The 19,276-nt window shown below is 38.5% G+C and overlaps 1 pseudogene; it reads right to left on the minus strand.

The window, feature by feature from the left end:
* Positions 1-16,905: 16,905 nt before the first annotated feature.
* On the minus strand, positions 16,906-17,646 carry LOC101441433 (pantothenate kinase 1-like; annotated as a pseudogene).
* Between the last annotated feature and the right edge of the window lie 1,630 nt (positions 17,647-19,276).

The following is a 19,276-nucleotide window of genomic DNA, read 5'->3' on the forward strand; positions in this document are numbered from 1 at the left end:
ACCCAACAGATTTGTTTTTTGTCTGGGCTCAACCTGACTTCCCTTTACAGTTTGTCTTGCACAGTAACACACAGGTGTGTCCTACAAAGTCAAGCTGCTCAGTGTTAAATAAAATTAATTCTTGGAGGCGGTTTTGTTGATATAGAGTTGGGACTAAAGAATTGGGTACTTGATTCCTAGTTATCTCACCAACACACTCCATCCCCTTTCAAGAAGGCTGGTTTATCCAGCTTACATCATTTCTGGTTAAAAACAATCCAGAGGCAGTCCAGGTGAGGGAGAGGATCTACAAGGGCCCAGGAGGCCAGGCCATTACTCCTTCAGGTGCACCTATGACAGGAAACCTTAGGACAAGGAGAACCACAGTGAGTCATGTGCTCAGATGCTTCACCCTATTACTTACTTATCTGAATCCCTGAGAATCTGATATCTGGGAGCTGCCACCACAAAGAGGAAAAACCAAAATGGCTTCATGTTTCTGTGGATGAGGTCTATCATGCCCACGAAATATTATCCAGACTGAGAATGTACCTAAAATTAAGTAAATGCTTGTGGTTTCATCTGCCCATGTGAAGATTTGCATTAGGAAGGTAACTGCATGTAAAATGAAAGGCAAAGAGGTGTGTCCATTGTGTTATGGGCACCCTGGGAAAAGGATGAAGGCTTTGACCTTGGAGAATACAAGTTGTTTCACTGTTTTGCCCCTTTACCAAATATAGGTACCCTTACTTCCAGGCAGGGAAGGTGTCGAATGAGCAGATATGGGTGCCAGCTATGGTAAAGGATAAAGTACATTTTGGGTAATATGTTCATTATACCACTACTCCCAGGAATTATATGTATGTGTGTGTTTGTACAATATGAGATATATAAAGGAAATATATAATATGTATATATTCCCTGACATTATTGGTTTTGTCAGATTCTGGTTGTTTTTCAAAGTTTCACTGGAGGGAAGGATATTCACCTCTACATTTTCCACTTTACTGATTTCATTCCTCAACAGTAACTCCATGTGCATAATTTTTAAAGTTAATTTACTGAAGTATAGGACTCATACATAAACATACACAAACAATAAGTGTGTAAAAATAGTTGAGAACTTACAAGACTAAACATATATAACATCATACAGGACTCTCATAATTCACCCTACTACCAATAATTTGCATTGTTGTTAGAACTTTTTAACTAATGATTAAATAGTATTGTCAAAATATTACTACTAACCTAAGAATTTTCCCCAAACCAACCCTATTATTATTATCTTTATATCATTTATATATGAACATAATAAACAATTAAGTTATCAGTAAAAGTTATTAACTTACAAAGCAAACATGCATAATATTGTACAGGAGTCCCATACATCAAACCTCTACCAACACCTTACATTGTTGTGAGATGTTTGTTACAAATTATGAAAGAATATTGTCAAACTCTTACTACTAATCATAGTCCCTATCTTACATTTGGTGTGGTTTCCCCCCAACCCACCCTATTATTATTTTAAAATATATATTTTATTACAGAAGTTGTACACTTATAAAACAATCATGCACATGTGCATAATTCCCAAACAACACCCCTCCATCAACATATCACACTGTGGTCGAATATTTGCTATAGATAACATAATATCATCTGATTGTTACCATGTCCATAGCGTACATTTGTCTCATATTTTCCCTACTGCCTCATTATCATCACAGTACATCTTTCACATAGATGCAAGAATGTTATATTATTACTGCAAACCACAGTCCACTGTTCACTCCAGCTGTATTTTTCCCATGCCTCTCCACATTCCCAGCACCCTGTAGTTGTGACATACATTTGCTCTAGCTCACAAAGAATACTTTTGCATCTGTACCATCAACCACAATTCTCATCCACCTCTTGGTTTATTGTGTTATTCAGTGCCTAGATTATTCTCTAGCGTTCTGTCAATTGGCATTTACAAACCTAGACTACCATTTTCAGTCACATTCCCATTTATAAATTGTTATTCATAATGTGTTACCATCCACTCTATATGTTTCCACACTTTTACAATAGAACTAATTAAACCTACATACATTAAACATTGGTAGTACACTCAGTCATTCTCTTATCTCCTTTAAGAATCCACCACCCACCACCAGGTCTTGAAGATATTTTCTTATAATTTCTTCTAGAAGTTTCATGATTCTTGCCTTCATCTTCAGGTTCTTGATCCATTTTGAGTCAGTTTTTGGATAAGGTGTGAGATAGGGGTTCTCTTTCCTTCTTTCAGCTATGGATATCCAATTCTTTCAGTACCATTTGTTGAATAGATTGTTCTTCCTGAGCCATGTGAGTTTCACAAGCTAGTCAAAAATCACTTGACCATATATGTGAGAGTCTGTTTCTAAACCATAAATTTGATTCTATTGGTCTATTGTGTCTGCCTTTAGGCCAGTACCATGCTATTTTTACCACTATAGGTAATATGATTTAAAGTCTGGAGATGAGGGTTTACTTTTCCTTTTTATGATGTTTCTGGCTATTCAGGACCCCTTACCCTTCCAAATAAATTAGATGATGACATTTTCAAATTTTTTTAATGCTGAGTGAATTTTTATAAGGATTCGATTGAATCTGTACATCAGTTGGAGTGGACTTGATATCCCAATGAAACGTAGTCCTCCAATCCACGGGCATGGAATGTTCTACCAGATATTTAGGCCTACCAGATATTTAGGCCTTTTAAAAAAATATTTTTTTATTTTTTAATTTAAAAATTTTTTAAATTTTTTTCTTCTTTATATTTTTTTAAATGTTACATTCAAAAAATATGAGGTCCCCATATACCTCCACCCCCCTCACCCCACTTCTTCCACATTAACAACCTCCTTCATTATCATGACACATTCATTGCATTTTTGAATACATTCTTGAATACATTTTGGAGCACTGCTGCACCACATGGATAGTGGTTTACATTGTACTTTACACTTACCCCCAGTCCACCCAGTTGGCCATGGCAGGACATACAATGTCCAGCATCTGTCCCTGCAGTACCACCCAGGACAGTTCCACGTCCTGAAAATGCCCTACATCATATCTCTTTTTTTAAATTTCTTTTTACATTGAGTTGCAGTTTTCTTAATACAAGAGATTTACATTGTTGCTCAAGTTTATTCCTACTTGAGTTTTAACTGTCATATTTTATTTTTACCACTCTTTTGACAATTTTACTTACTTTTATTGACATAATCTTCATTTCTAGACACTCTTCCAGGCCCCTCTCTCCTGTCTTTTCTTTTCTGGCTCTAGCACACCCTTTAGTATTTCCTGAAAGTCTGGTCTCTTGCTTAGAAATTCTGCCAGTTTCTGTTTATCTGTGACTATTCTAATCTCACCCTCATTTTTGAAAGAAAATCTTGCTGGATATAAGATTCTTGGCCATTATTTTTTCCTTTTAGTATCATAAATATATCAGACCACTGTCTTCTTGCCTCCATTGTTTCTGGTGAGAAATCAGCACTTAAACTTATTGGGTATCCCTTATATGCTATACTTTGCTTTTTACTTGTGATTCTCAGAATTTCTTGTTTTTGGCATTTGACATCCTGATGAGTATGTGTCTTGGAGTTGGTCTATTTGGATTTTTTTGGATGGGAGAATGTTGTGCTTCTTGGATATGGATATCCTTGTCCTTCAATAGGGTTGGGAAACTTTCTACCATTATCTCTTCAAATATTCCTTCTGCCCCTTTTCCCTTCCCTTCTCCTGGGACACCCATGACACATACGTTTGCACCCATTTGCTGTCATTTAGTTCCCTGAGACCTTGTTCAATTTTTTTCATTCTTTTCTTCATCTGTTCTTTTGTATGTTCACTTTCAGAGGCCATTTCTTCAAGCTCACCAATCCTTTCTTCTGCCTCCTCAAATCTGCTATTGTATCATTCCAACATTTTTAAAAATTTCATTTATTGCATCTTTCATTTCCATAAGGTCTGCTATTTTTCTATGTATGCTTTCAAATTCTTCTTTGTGCTTACCCAGTGTCTGCTTAATATCCTTAATCTCTTTAGCCATCTTATTGAATTTATTAAGGAGATTTGTTTGAAAATCTATGATTAGTTGTCTCCACTCCTTTAGGTCACCTGGAGGCTTATCTTGTTTCTTTAACTGAGCCATCGCTTCCTTGTGGATTGTATATTTTTGTTGGTGTCTTGGCATCTGATTTGTAGAGTATTTATTCTGGATGTAGTTTTTCTCTTTAGTTTAGGGCTTTAGCCCTTTCTCTCTTGCTGTTGTGCAGGAGGAGCCAAGTATGTAGTTGGTGCTATAAGCTGTGGAGGCTCAAGCTGCTCTCCTTTTGCCAGTGACCAATGAAGCTTCTTCCAACTTTCTCCTTTGCCAGGAATAGGGACAGAGTCACAGCTGTGTGGTATAATCTGAGTGCAGGCTCAGAGAGACTGATGAAGATCCATGTCCCTTTCCCTCCTGCCTGTGGCAGGGGTGAAGCTGCACATGTGGACATCAATCTGTGCAGTGTGGGTCCAAGATGACAACAGTTGCCCCAGTAGACTTCCTATTTTCAGTCTGTGCCAGTCAAAGTTATCTGCAGTTACCTGGATAGGCTGGTGCTGACACTACCAGCCTCCTCCCTGCCAGAGATGGGGCTGATGCCTAGGCCAGGGCTGCAGGCTGTTCTGGGTGATCTGTTTTCCCATCACTGAGATTTTTGGTCAGCCCTCTTTCCCCTCAGGCTGGAGGTGGAGTCAAAATGGTGGCCACCAGCCTCTTTCTAACTTGGGCTGATTCACACCCCAGCTGTTCCCAGGGTTGTATCTTAATCAGCCAATCCTATTAATCAGTAGCTAAAATTGGCAGCCAACCATCTTCTCCCCTGTTTTTGGGAAATGGAACTTCCAATTCCAGCCACAGAATAGCTCCTGGAGCTGTTCATGCCACCAGAATAGGATAATCACCAGCCTCGATGGCTTGGCCAGTAATTTCCCAGAGAGATTAGTGCAGTTCCCTGCAGATTCCTCCCTGCTGGAGATGGTGCTGGGGCCTAGGCTGGAGCTGCAATCTGACCTGGATGGAAAGAAGCTGGTCCCCACCAGCACAGTGATTTTCAGTCTACCCTGCTTCCCCTTGTGCCAGGTGTGGAGTTAAGATGGTAGCTCCCAGCCTCTTTCCAGTTTGGACAGTTTCAAACTTTAGCTGTTCTCAGGACTGTACTGAATTTACTCATCAGTAGCTGAAATTTGTTCCCAACCATCTCCTCCCCATCCCCACCCCCCATTTTTGGGAAGTGGAGCTTTCAATTCTAGCCACAGAACAGCTCCCAAAGCAACCTGTGCCTCCAGTGGAGGTTAGGCACTGGTCTCCAGAGTGTGGAGCACTCTACTTATGCATCTTCTTTGCAGATGTCCAGTCTCCTTCTTCCATTCTTTCAAGGATGAGACAGGATGCTTTTCTGGCCTCCTGGAGCCCCCAAAGAGGTGCTTCAGCTACCTACAGAGAGCTCTGGGTGTTTACTAACTGTAGCAGGAGCTGACTCTAGAGCTCCTTACTCTGCCTCCATCTTGCTGGTACTCATGTGCATAATTTTTTAAAAAGATTTATTTATTTATTTGTTTCTCTCCCCTTTCCTCCCCCCCCCACCCTGGTTGTCTGCTCTCTCTGTCTGTTTGCTGTGTCTTCTTTGTCCACTTCTGTTGTTGTCAGCAGCACGGGAGTCTGTGTTTCTTTTTGTTGCGTCATCTTGTTGTGTCAGCTCTCCGTGTGTGCAGCAGCACCATTCCTGGGCAGGCTGCACTTTCTTTCGCACTGGGTGGCACTCCTTACGGGGTGCACTCCTTATGTGTGGGGCTCCGCTATGCAGGGACACCCCTGCGTGGCAGGACACTCCTTGCATGCATCAGCACTGCATATGGGCCAGCTCCACATAGGTCAAGGAGACCCGGGTTTGGAACACAGACCTCCCATGTGGTAGACAGATACCCTAACCACTGGGCCAAGTCTGCCACCTCATGTGCATAATTTTAATAAACTGTCAGTATTGTAAGATATTTTCATTACTACTGTTAGTGGTATTTTCCCTCAGAGTGCCAGAAAGTCCCTGACTGTGCCCTCACTTCTGACCTCCAGGATTGCCTGAGGAAAAAGTGCCCTGGTGCTTTCCCTGACATGCCACACCTGTGCAATTGGGGCTTATTAACACCATCTAACCTTGGTGTCCTCACTTGAATGGTGACCCATCTGCTCATCTCCAAATATTTCTAGCATATAAAATCATTGAGTGAACTTGAATGGAACATACTGCAACCTAACAATTCAATTATATTAGTTGAAGTTTAAATAGTAAAAATGGTAAAATAATCATCTCTAGCCTGGTTCCAAGGGGTGAAACAGCAATGTGAGGTGAAAATATTTGGCCCGGACAGTGAATTCACCAATTCTCAAGGCAGAATTTGGGGATTAAATACACCATATGGTGTGTTCCAAGGTTAAGACCTAGTGCATGAAGCATTTAGATCATCTATGGAAGAAGATGATATGGGAAGACTCAAAAGCAGAAAAATCAAATCCAGAATTTTAGTAAACTTTGTCACTATGAGGACACTGTACTGAAGATCAAAATGCACTCTTCTTTATTGATATATTTCCACATTTCCCTGTTTGACACATTTATTGTGAAGATGGCATTTGATTGTATTAATTCAGGTGCCTGAACCTCTATTAATATTGTTTGTTTCATATAAATTATAGTTTTTATTTAACAATGAAATTGTATGAGTAGATGTGATTTAATGACTTTCCACTGAACCTCTATCCCAAGCCAAGTAGAGATCAAGATTAGGTCTACCTAAGCCTTCATACAAACCTTAAAAAGAAGTCATGTAAAGAAAACCCAGATGACAAAAAGAAGCTTCCTTTTACTTCCTCTGCACCTACCCATAAACCTAACTTTTGGGATTGGTGGTCATGAGCTCCCACAGCACTTACTCTTAGACCTCATTCCCAGGCTATGTGGTCCTGCACTCAGTCCTTTTGATATATTTGAAAAGAGATACCAACTACTATTACAATGGAATAAATATTAACAACCATGCTTTCAATAAAATGGAAATTCTTATTTTAGAGGTTTTTATTCCTCAGAATTTTCAATGTCAGGATGGAATTCAGTAATTTACTAACTGTCCTTTTGGTGTTTCTGCTAAAATAATTTAAGATACTATTTTTCTATTCATTAAAATATGTTAATTTTACCAATTTTTCCTGCCACTCATTAACTGGATATCACCCTAGAAATGAGGATGAGGAGATAAAGAGGAGGTAGAAGAAGAGGAAAGGACAAACCTGGCATCAAATGTGGGATCAGGCATTGTCACATGGCTGGTCAGGCTACCTGCAAACATAATTTCAAAGCATTTGTTAAAATCATGTGAGTGTTGAATGAACTTCTAATAAGATGTAATCACTGGGAGAGTCAAGTGTAACACCTCTATTCTCCTAATAGCACACACTCTTCCTTCAAATAAGTGTCACTTTATTCAAGAGTGTCATAAGATGAAATGGAAAAGTTTACGTTATCAAAATAAATTTGCCTGTTCATGAAAGAATATTTGTGGTATGGAAATAGTACTGAGACTCATGAATATAAGCATGGTATATTTTAGCATATAAATATTGAAATATAAGGAATACTGATATTTGTCTTTCTGAAAAGATTTATGAAATTATTTGTTAAACAATGATAAATATTATGAAAATATAACACCAATTCTCCATTCCTTAGATAAATGTATACATGTAGAAGTATGTAAAAATATTTTGGATGAGAAAGTAGGAAGTAGGAGGAAAAGCACTTGTGTTTACATATCAGATACAGTCAAACAGCATGTCTTCAAAAAACACAAAGGCCTATAAATATATAAATACTAAATATAACTAGTTTGCATTTAAGAGGATAGAGGAAAATATAAGAGGAGGGCTGTGAAAAGTGGTAGAAGTAAGAGACAGTGAGTTCATGCTCAAGTTATCACTGGGCGTTTGTCACTTTATGCAATAGTTATTCAGATGCCAATATGTTTTGGTCACTAAATCAGAGCTACAAGGACACATCTAACAGAGATCAGTCACCATCTTCCAGAGGTCATATCCCATGCAGGTCATCAGGACCTTTCCCTAAAGCCACAGTTAACTAAGGTGATGATGGGACAATATGATCATCACAAGAGAACAATGCTATATTCACATGCCATTTTTATCAGAAGAGCAAGATCTCCTTGTCTATTAATGACCAATTATATTTTGAAAATTAGCCCAGACCCATAAGAATGAAGGGATGGTTCTAGTCAATGGTGAATGATGAAGTCCACTCAGCCTTTCCCAGGTACCTGCAGTAGCCACAGCTTGAGCCACAAACTGAGTCCTGGTAAAATGCTAGAGACCTGGAATTTAGACCAGAGAAAACACACCAAACTTGATGAGTAGAAGAAGGTATAAAGAGAGATGTAAGAATAAACAATGAGGTGAAAGAAAATGAATTAGCAGAAAGAGACAAACATAATATTGGTGAGTTGGATGTGCACACTTTCGAGTGACAGAGAGAGGTTAGATGCAAAACTCTTCATGTTCTATAGGTTACTAACCTTGGCGTAGCAACCAACTTGGTTCTAATCTGAATTCAAAGACTGCACAAACTGGGGAATCCCAAAGAGGTCACTGTCCAGAATCTACAAGTGGATCTGTAATCAGGTTTCCATGAGTTTCCCCAGAAGTGTGATCATGGTGAACAAAGACAAAATCATTCCTGACTCAATAAAGGAAACTAGTTTTCAGACATGTGAGAATTTTTCCTGTAATGAAATACTTCTAGTTAAGAGATGACTGCAGTAGGCATATAATCATAATTCTAGTGAGATTCCCTGAGGGAATCTGCTATATTGAGAACAAGGCAAGACCTTAAGAGGAGCCCACACTTATTTTCCAATTTGCACCTTCTCCCGGTGCTTAGCAAAATGCTAAGTGTCCCCTGCAGCCCAGAACCCTCTTGCTTCCTTCAGGTTATGTATGTGTCTCGGATCACATTCACAATCACGCAGTGTCTCTCCCACAGTGAAAGAAGACCAAATCTTCTGCCTTCACTGTCCATCTGCAGATATTGCCTGTTCATAATGTTTTATCTGGAGTTGGTGAATCAGGTTTTCATGGAGCCTTTGATATATGTAGCACTGCTATTATCATTAATTTGCCTATCCAGTCCAGTCTTTGCTCTGGATCCTGGAAAATCTCACCTATCTAGTAGCTATAGAAGGTGAATTCAGGGGCTGCAAGGCAGAGTTTCAGATACCCCTTGGGATGTGTATCTACATACATTAAAAAATGTGTTACTATAATAATTACATCCCCAAGGATGAAGTTACCTTCAGGCCATGACTGAACATTTTAAAAAATGTAAAGTTTACTTACCATAATTGAACTAGAAATCTCCAATATATCTTACTAAAAACATACCAACGGACACTTGTCTCCATTTTCTGACAGCAAATGTCAACAGGAGTTCAAATAACACATTGACAGGATTTACCTGGGTCATGTATTTCTTTTTTTTTTTCTTTTTAACATTTTTCTTTCTTTCTTTATTTTTTAAATGTTACATTAAAAAAATATGAGGTCCACATTTAACTCCCACCCCCCTCACCCCACCTCTCCTACATTAACAACCTCTTTCATCATCGTAACACATTCATTGCATTTTGGAATATATTTTTAAATACATTTTGGAGCATTGCTGCACCACATGGATAGTAGTTTACACTGTAGTTTATACTCTCCCACCATCCACACAGTGGGCCATGGCAGGACATACAATGTCCAGCATATATCCTTGCAGTACCACCCAGGACAAATCCAAATCCTGAAAATCCCCCCACATTAAATCTCTTCTTCCCTCTCCCTGCCCTCAGCAGCTACCGTGGCCACTTTCTCCTTATCAATTACTACAATTTCCCCATTACTAATCACAAAAGTTCCATAGTTTCTTTTGCCTTTCTATTTTCCCAAGTGTCTCCTGTGTAGGTAGGAGACCTTACAAATGCTCTGTTACACTTGAAATCATTAATCTTATTAAAGCTGGTGTGGCTATAATTATATCAGAGAAAATTGACTCCAGGCCAAGTTGTATTGTTAGAAGAAAGAGAATTTTGCAAAAGAAAAAAATAGCATGTAAATTTAGCAATAAATATGTTAATCCTAAATTAGTAAGAGAGATTCATAATATGTAAAGTAAAACTGTAATTTACCATATTAACAGATTACAAAAAGTAAAATATTGTCAAGACAGAAATACAGAATGGGCATTCAATAATAGGAGACATCCATTCATGATAAAACATTTAATAAACTAGAAATAGTATAGTACTTCTGTTAATACAGTAAGTGGTGTCTATGATATAGATTTTATCATATTTAATTGTGAGCAACCAAATGCTGTATAAGATAAAGTTCAAGAAAAGGATATATTTTCTTATTATCCCTATTTAATTCAAGACTTAGAGTTAAAAAATACATCGGGACCTGCAGGGATGATTGGGTTATTTAACTGAGTGAGAAGTCAGCATCCCAGAGGAGGCTTAGGTCAGGTTTTATCCAAGAGGGTCAGAGGTAAAGAGATCCCAGGAAGTGATCTCACATCCTTGGAGATATAATTCAACAGAACTTGGAACCCTGTTAACCAGGAAACCAGAATCTAAAGACAGCCATCTACCAAGCTCACTTGAGCGGAGTCACTGGAAAGGACAAGATGTCTTCTCATATGCCTACTTTCCAAGACTCTTGCCTCAGAAAAACCTGACATGAGAGCATTTCCAATGCTACAGGTTCTGGCTAAATCCTTCTCCAGAAGACTGGCCATTTATCAGAAGACACCCAAAGGTAAGATACCCAAAGATATCACAGGGTGACACAGGGTAGGGAAATGAATACAAGGTGAATATTTCTGTTACTTTCTGAGCAGCCTCACACCAGTTCCCACCCCCAGTGTGTGTGTGGGGAGGGTATGAGGAGTGGACAGACCATTCACAGGAGCAGGTTTTGGGGAATATGGAAGGTGGTGGCCCTATAGTGTTCACACACAAACTACTGCTGCCAGGGCAGAAAAAGGAGTGGTGATTATCTGCTTAGATGTTCATTCAGAACTGGCATCTCCTTTCATCATGAGCTGGAAGTTTATGCAGTGTTCTATTTCCACTCTGGGTAACAGAAGAACATATAGTGTGGTCCCCCTGTGGCAATTGCCAGGCAGGGTCCTGATGCCTCTTAACTTACCTGTTGGGCACTGTCTCCACAGACATCCACCCAGTAAATTGGTAAGGAATTGTGTAACAGTCATCTATATGTCTATATCCCAAGCAAGGAGCAGGAGCCCCACACTGCCAAAAAAGGTCAGTGCTGCCTTGAGGTGAGAGTGGGTGGAGAGTGGTCTCTATACATAGGGACCAAGCACAGCTAATGATTAATCCCCAGACTCCACTTTGATAAATCCCCTTGCTCCCTACCTGGGCTTTCCTGATTATTGATCCATGGTCCCACTCCCAAAATATCTGGGATGACATCATTGCCTGATTCTCAAGCCCAGCCCCTGCCTTGACCAGGTACAAAGTCACTTTTCCTGTATTTGTAGAAATATTAGAAAAGAGGGTTTTGTAGTGTTTTTACTTCATGTTAGACCATGAGTGTCTTTGCATTTTGCTACTGTTTGGTTGTTTTAATCATCCAAACCCAGGTATGCTGTGCTTGATTGTCCTTCCATTACCTTCCCCTAACTTATTAATCATCATTCTTAGCAGGACTATATTTACCAAGGTAGAGTGAGTGGACAATACTATACCCTGTCTCTGTAACCTGCCACGCTGAGGACCACTTCACAGCCATGTACTGGGCTGTGTAATGTACCTGAAGGCCTGTTCCCAAAGAGACTCAGCATCTCATTGCTGATGGAAGTTGATTTGATTCCTTTCCATTGTCATTTTGACAGTGTTAATGTGGACATCGTATGTGTCTTCAAATATTCTAATGCTCTTCATACACTCAATATAGAACCCCAGGAATGAGGTTGCAGGGTTGAAGGGTATGAATGCAAAAAATTGTAATAATTAGAGCCAGAGAAATTTTAAAAGGAGGCTGTTTCAGTTAAGTTGTCACCTGCAGTCTATGAAAGTGGGGGTTTCTCTACATTCTTCCAGCCATGGATCTGATCATTCTTTTAAATTTCGTCAATCTTGTGTCAGAGAAGCAAATGGAATCAAATGTTCCTCATTTGTTCAAACCTCAGTGGAAAAGAGACAGCTTTGAATTTATCCAAGATTGGCATGGCAGAAAAAGTCAAAGCAGGCAGGCTGGAGAAGTTAATGGTTAGTGGTGTCTGCTTTCCATGGTAGGGATTTCTCTTTCATCACCAACTTACTGTACAGCTACAGAGACTTGGCCACCACACAGCAAGTCCTGAAACTGACCTTCACATGGTGAGCACCTCACCTTCCCTCAGCTCTGACACTGTCACAAACTAGCAGTGTGTCTTGGGAAAGCCACTTCACCTCTCTGAGTCTCAAGTGGCTCCTCATAATAATCCTATGAAAAAAAAAATCTCATAGCATCATTGTGAGGATTAAATGGGATAAGCTATAGAAAGTATTCTACCAGTGCCTGGCTCTGGGTTAAGGGCTGCTGTGGGTGCTGTGGTGGTCCATATTTGTTGTTTTCCTCTTTGCTAAGAAGAAGAACTCTGGCTCACCCCTCTCTGACACTGTCACCATGGTCAAAGTTATGTGCACATTTGTAAAGATACTCTATCCATTACTGAGAGTAGTATATTGAATTCTTCCATTATTATTGCATAGACATCTATATCTCCCTTCAGCTCTGCCATTGTGTGCCTCATGTATCTTGCAGCACTGAGGTACATATTTAAATATTTAAATATTTAATATTTAAAATATTTAAAACAGTTATTTAATCTTGTTGATTTGCACCTTTTATTAATATATAAGGAACATCTTCATCCTTTATATGAGTTTTGCATTTAAAATCTGTTTTGTCTGATACTAGTATCACTACTCAAGCTCATTTTTGGTTACTGTTTGTGAGGAAAATCTTCTTCCAACCTTTTAGTTTTTTGTGGGTCCTTATATCTGAGGTGAGTCTCTTGTAGACTACATAGCTATGGCTCATATTGTTTTTTAATCCATTCTATCAGTCTGTGTCTTTTGATTGGGGAAATCAAACCATTAACATTTAAATTTATAAATAAAGGTGTTGCTTACTTCATCCATTTTGACCTTTCTCTTTCTGCTATGATATTGTACTATAATCTGACTTTTTTACCCTTTCTAATCTTCATTCATACACTCCTATCCAACCCCTCTTACTCTTGTTTTGTTTTTTTTTTTCCTTTCAGTCTGCAGCTCTCCCTTTAGTATCTCTTATAATTCTGGTCTTTTGGTATCATATTCTATCAGTTTTTATATTTCTGTGAACACTTTGAAGTCCCCTTCATTTTTGAAGGACAGCTTTGCTCAATACAGAAGTCTTGGCTGGCAGTTTTCTCTTTCAATACCTTAAATACATCATACCACTTTCTACTATCCTCCATGGTTTCTGATGGGAGGCTGGAACTTAATTTACCAAGTTTCCCTTGCATGTGATGCTTTGCTTTTCTCTTCCTGCTTTCAAAATCATTTTATATCTGATAGTTGTCATTCTAAATAATAAGTGTCTCAGGGTAGGTTTATTCATGTTTATTCTGTTTTGGGTGCTTTGTCCTTCTTAGATATTGATATTTATGTCTTTCATAAGGGTAGGGAAGTTTTTAGTCATTATTTCATCAAATATTCTTTCTGTACCTTTTCCATTTTCTACTACTTCTGGGACACTTATAATGTGTATGTTTTTGTGTTTTGCATTATCATTCAATTCCCTGAGACCCTGTTCCATTTTTTCCATTCTCTTCTCTTTCTGTTTCCTTGCTTTTTCCAGTTCAGATATTCAGTCTTTGAAATCACTAATTCTGTACTCAAGTTATTCAAATCTGCTCTTGTGTGTCTCTAATATATTATCAATTTCATCCATCATGTCTTTCATTCCCATAAGCTGAGTTACTTTTATTTGCAGACTTCCAAATTATTCTTTATCCTCCCCCAGTGTCTTCTTAATATCTTTTAACTTATTAGTCATATTTTCTTTCAACTCTTTAAATTGATTTAGGAGAGTTTTGTGATTATCATTGATTAATTACCTTAAATCCTGAATTGCATCAGGATATTTGGTTTGTTCCTTTGGCTGGGACATCTCTTCCTGTTTCCTGGTAGGGCTTGTAATTTTTGGTGATGTCTAAGCATCTGATATGTTCATGCATTTATTCCGATGGCCAGTTTTTCTCTCTTATCTATTGTTATGATTTTTTCACAGCTCTTCTTTGATATTATATTTGGTTCAGCTTATCTTAAGTTTTTAAAATTTCCCAGGTTAAGTTATGAAAGTCATGTCAGGGACTCACTAATGGGGCACAGACTTTCCCCCAGAGGTAGGGTAAAGAGAGCTCTGAAATCAGTTATTGACCATGTAATTTGCAGACAAGGCAACAGATGGTAATTTTTGTCATACCTTTCCAAGGCGATGTCTCTCTTGGTTTTCTTTTGTTTTCATCTGGCCAGAGCCAAGATTCAAATCAGGGTCCACTGGCCAAATTCCCTGATGAAAAGCCACCAATTTCCCCTCTCTTTTCACTTGTAACAGCTGACAGGGAAGAAGATGTCTGCTCCCCTTTCAGTCAGCTGAAATGAGCTAAGGGTTTTATCACCACTGAATATCTTGGGGGTGGGGAAGGGAAGCACTTCCAGATAGCTGGGGGGTTTAGTAACTGACAGTTTGTTGTTTTGACTTCTTTGTCTCTCTGTCACTCACTCTCCTGGGAGTTGTGAAGCACTGTCCTCATTTGTTGACCCCCAAGGCAGGTCCTTTTGACTCTGCCTCCATTCCATTATTTTCATGTGAGATCTTATATAATTTTCTCACAGTCTCTCCAAAAAGATATTTGTATGGTCTCAATATTTTTAAATTTATTGAGTCTGCATTATTATTTAACATATGGTCTATCATAGAGAATGGTCCATGTGCACTAGAAAAAACTGTGTCTTCTGTTACAATTGGGTGCATTTATATATATATGTATGTATATATATGTATATATATATTTATATTTATATATATTTATATATGGAACTTATTTATATATATACATATATATATATGGAACTTATGTTTTATGGCCTGGTATGTGTAAGCTCCTACCCCAAATAAATACCCTTTATAAAAACCAATACATTTCTAGTATTTTGCACCAGTACCCCTTTTGGCTGACTAATACAGCTGCCAATGTCTATAAGGGTTCAGGCTTCCTGAGTACCTCTGGGCTCAGCTCCTCTATTTCTCCACAAGGTCAGCTATAGACTGTCAGGCAAACAGCTCTGTCTCTCTCCCTGGGCCTCCAACTTTGGCATCAAACTCTAACATTAAAACTCAGACATTAAAAGCCCCCAATTCTGTTCTTTGGCAGGCCTTTTATCTGTGAGTCCCCACCCACCAAAGGGTTGGGGCTCAATGCCTTAAACTGGCACAAGAGGTTTACATGATTACTTAATCAGGCAAACCTCTGAATCCAATATTATCTATTATGCCCAGGGGGAAAGACTGGTTTACAAACATAATTCAATATTTCTTTTTGCAATTCATCAATAATATCAAACTTCTACAGGTAATTTTACCAGAAGTCTATATCTCTTTAGGTCATCTCAGGTCACTCTCTGGTGTCCATTTCTTTCTCTCTGAGGAACTTCCCTTAGCAATGTTTGTAGTGTAGGTCTATTGAAGAAAATCTCCTTCAGCTTTTGTTGTATTGGAAATACCTTAATCACACCCTCATTTCTGAAAGCCAGCCTTACTAGATATAAAGATCTTGTTTCACAATCACTTTCTTCAGTCAATTTAAATATTCTGTTCCTTTATCTTCTTGACTCCACATTTTTCAAGTGAATATTGGCATTTGATCTTATTGGTTTTCCTTTATACACACATTTTGTTTTATCTTGCAGCTTCCAGAATTGTCTACTGTCCATTGCATTTGAAAGTTGGACTAACTATATATCTACTATATATCTGGGTATGGTTCCCTTTGTCTTTATCTCATTTGGAGTTTATCACATTTGGAGTCATCTTGAAGAGTATATTATTTTTTATCGTAATTTTTAAAATTTAGAAACTGTGATTGAAATACAACTTTCAATTTAAAATATTAACAGTAAATAAACCTTAGCATTGTTATTTATGAGATGCCTTGTTACAAAGCTCCTAGGTACATAAGTGTACACAACAAATAGCTATAACCACCCCACACCTCAATCCATGATTTCAACCAAATCCCTTAATGTGAACAGTTATCTACTGAGAGATTTCTAAAATAAAATAAATCCTGTTTAAGGATTTGCTGCCATTTATATGGTGAGCATGGACAAGGACATTTCGTCATAAGGCATTTCAATTCAAAAAAAGAAAAAAAAAGATTTATATTTAAGGTCCTTCGTAAACATCAGGCAACTTTTCAAAGTTAATGCATAAAATTGGTAATTTTGGGCATGCTGGACAAATCTTTTTTTAAAAAAATAGAGTTACAGAAAATACTTGTGTTCCCTATTTTCAATCATAAGCTCAAAACCCAAGAATAAAAGGTCAACTGTAAAACTCGTAAATTATTTACAAATCCAACAGGTTCAACTGCCATAACAGTTTAGCTTCCATCCTATACAGGCTTTCACCCTCTGCAGCAGCAGGTCTCAGTTCTTAGTTCTCATAAGAAGCTGTTTCTACTACTGCTTACCAGTCATTTTGAAACGTTCCAGCAGTGCCCCAACAGCTCCAAAATAACCTTCATGTTCCAAGAACAGATTTTAGCTGTCCTTTGGACATATGCTAGCAGCTTCATAGAGACCATATTGATTCTGAGAAAATTCCCAACAAACACAACTCTATCAATATTCTCATCCAATGCACACTTCCGAGAAATGCACCCAATGTTGTTGGTAATGGTGATCAAAGTGGCCCAGGTGATGTCTTCCTTACTGATGGATTCTCTCTTTCCTTTACTCATCATATCGCCAAAGCTTGATGCTGCAGCAGATCCTTGAATACCAAATCATTCATTGTCTCCTCTGTAAATGTCCTTCACCAGCTTATCAACACTGGTGCCATCACCTTTAGCTGCCATTTCCAGATCTTCTGCAAAGGTCTAACAACCAGGCAGCAAGTGACATAGGCCTAGAATGTTCCTCCCCTAAGACTGGTCCATGTGCCTCTTTTGTAGTTGTCCTTGTAGTACCCTGCAAGAATTCTGACACCTGAGTCCATGCTAACCAGCAACACAGGGCATGGATAATCAAGGCAGTGTGGTGTTTTTGGACACAGTTTAGGATTTGTGAGATTTTCAATATGGTAAAACAATGGTTTGCCATTGAGCCAACAGAATCGATGTCAAGCAGACACTGAATCAGACAGAACAGTTTATGGAGCTGTAGTTCAGATATGCAGCTGGTTCTTCCTCTCGAGTCCATCCTCCTCTGGAGCCAGCCAGTATTTCTTGGCCAGAGAGTCTTGCTGAGGGGACGGTGACTGTGTCTGGAACTCGGGCTGGAGTGGGAGGCCACCGCCCACGGGAACCAAACTGTAGCCTGCTAGAGCTCTGGCTGGAGCATCGTCACTCCCTGGGGATCCCAAATGCAGAGGCACCACACGTGGAAGCCATAGTGCACCAGCCAGTTCATAACTGCGGGGCTGACAGGCCCCCGGCATGCGGGGCCAAGCGTTCTGGCTGCCGGCCACCGTCGCCCATACCTGGAACTGGGGGAGCAGTGCACGGTCTCCGGTTCTGGCGGTCTCACTGGATGCCATTCTTTTTATTTCCCAGGATCATCCTTTCTGTTTCTGATTCAGCAGCTGCAGATGCAGCTTCAGTGGATGGTGAGCCTACTATATTCCTTTGTTTCATTAAATTGACAAGTTGTCTGTCATCATTTCTTTGAATATCCCTTTTGTCCATTTATTCCTTTCACCTCCCTCTGGGACACCCATAATACATTTATTGATATGTATGATCATTTTTGTAGGTTCTGTTTCCTATTGCAAACCCTTATCTGTTCATGCCCCTCAGCTTGAATCATTTAAGTGTCATGTCTTTGAGATAACTGAATCTTTTTCTGTCAGCACCAATCTACTGTTGAAATTCCCTAGGTAATTTTAAGTTTCAGTTGTGATCTTCATCTCTTGTTATACTGTTTGATTCCTGTTTTAAAATATATATATTTCTTTATAGAGATTATTGCTTAATATTTCCTTGATAACTTTTAGTTTTTTCTCCATATTTTCACTGATCTTCGGTATATTGAGGATAAATTTTTATAGTCTTTTCCTAGTATGTCCTAAATCTACACTCTTCATTAGTGATTTCTGAATTTTAATTTGTTCTTTTTGAAAGATCATAATTTCAGGTTTCTTTGTTTTTCCTGTAATCTTTTGTTGTATAATGCACATTTTATATTTTAATGGGTTAATTCTGGAATTTAAACCTGAACTGCCTATTCCTTAAGTTAGTAACTCACTAGGGGCATGAGATATACTTCCTGAAGTGCCAGGAACTAACAAAAACAAACCTATGAAAAATCACCTTTAAATATTTTACAAGTGTGTTCTGTGTTGCCTCATGTTTTCCTTTAGAGATTAGCCCTGGTTCAATACCTGGTGCCACCTAAGAGAAGGGATACAGAGAGTGGCTCAACCCATTGTCAGGCACACAGGTGACACCTTGTGACAAGGAAGTTATAGACTGAGGACTTATTTGGAGATTTTTTATTTGTTATTTTATAATTTTTATTTTTTTTCTTTATATTATTCTCTAACACTGGTACCTTACCAGCTTAGCAGGATGCAGGGTAATTTACTCATGAATACTGGCAGACTGAGATTATTCCTAGTGGCCTAAGAGGGAAATTTTTTTGGATTATTTTTTGTGTTTTGTTTTTTCTTTCTTTGTTTCCTTTTTTCTTTTCCTTATTTTTTGTCCTCAGTTTCTTTATTCCTTTGTTTATTTTCACTTATCCCTCTTCTTTTGCTTTTTTAAATATTCCACCTTTCCTTTTTTGGTCTTCATTTTTTTTCTCTTTTCTTCTCATCTTTCCAGTCTTTTAT

Source organism: Dasypus novemcinctus, chromosome 19 (genome assembly GCF_030445035.2).
Source record: "Dasypus novemcinctus isolate mDasNov1 chromosome 19, mDasNov1.1.hap2, whole genome shotgun sequence".
NCBI lineage: Eukaryota > Metazoa > Chordata > Mammalia > Cingulata > Dasypodidae > Dasypus > Dasypus novemcinctus.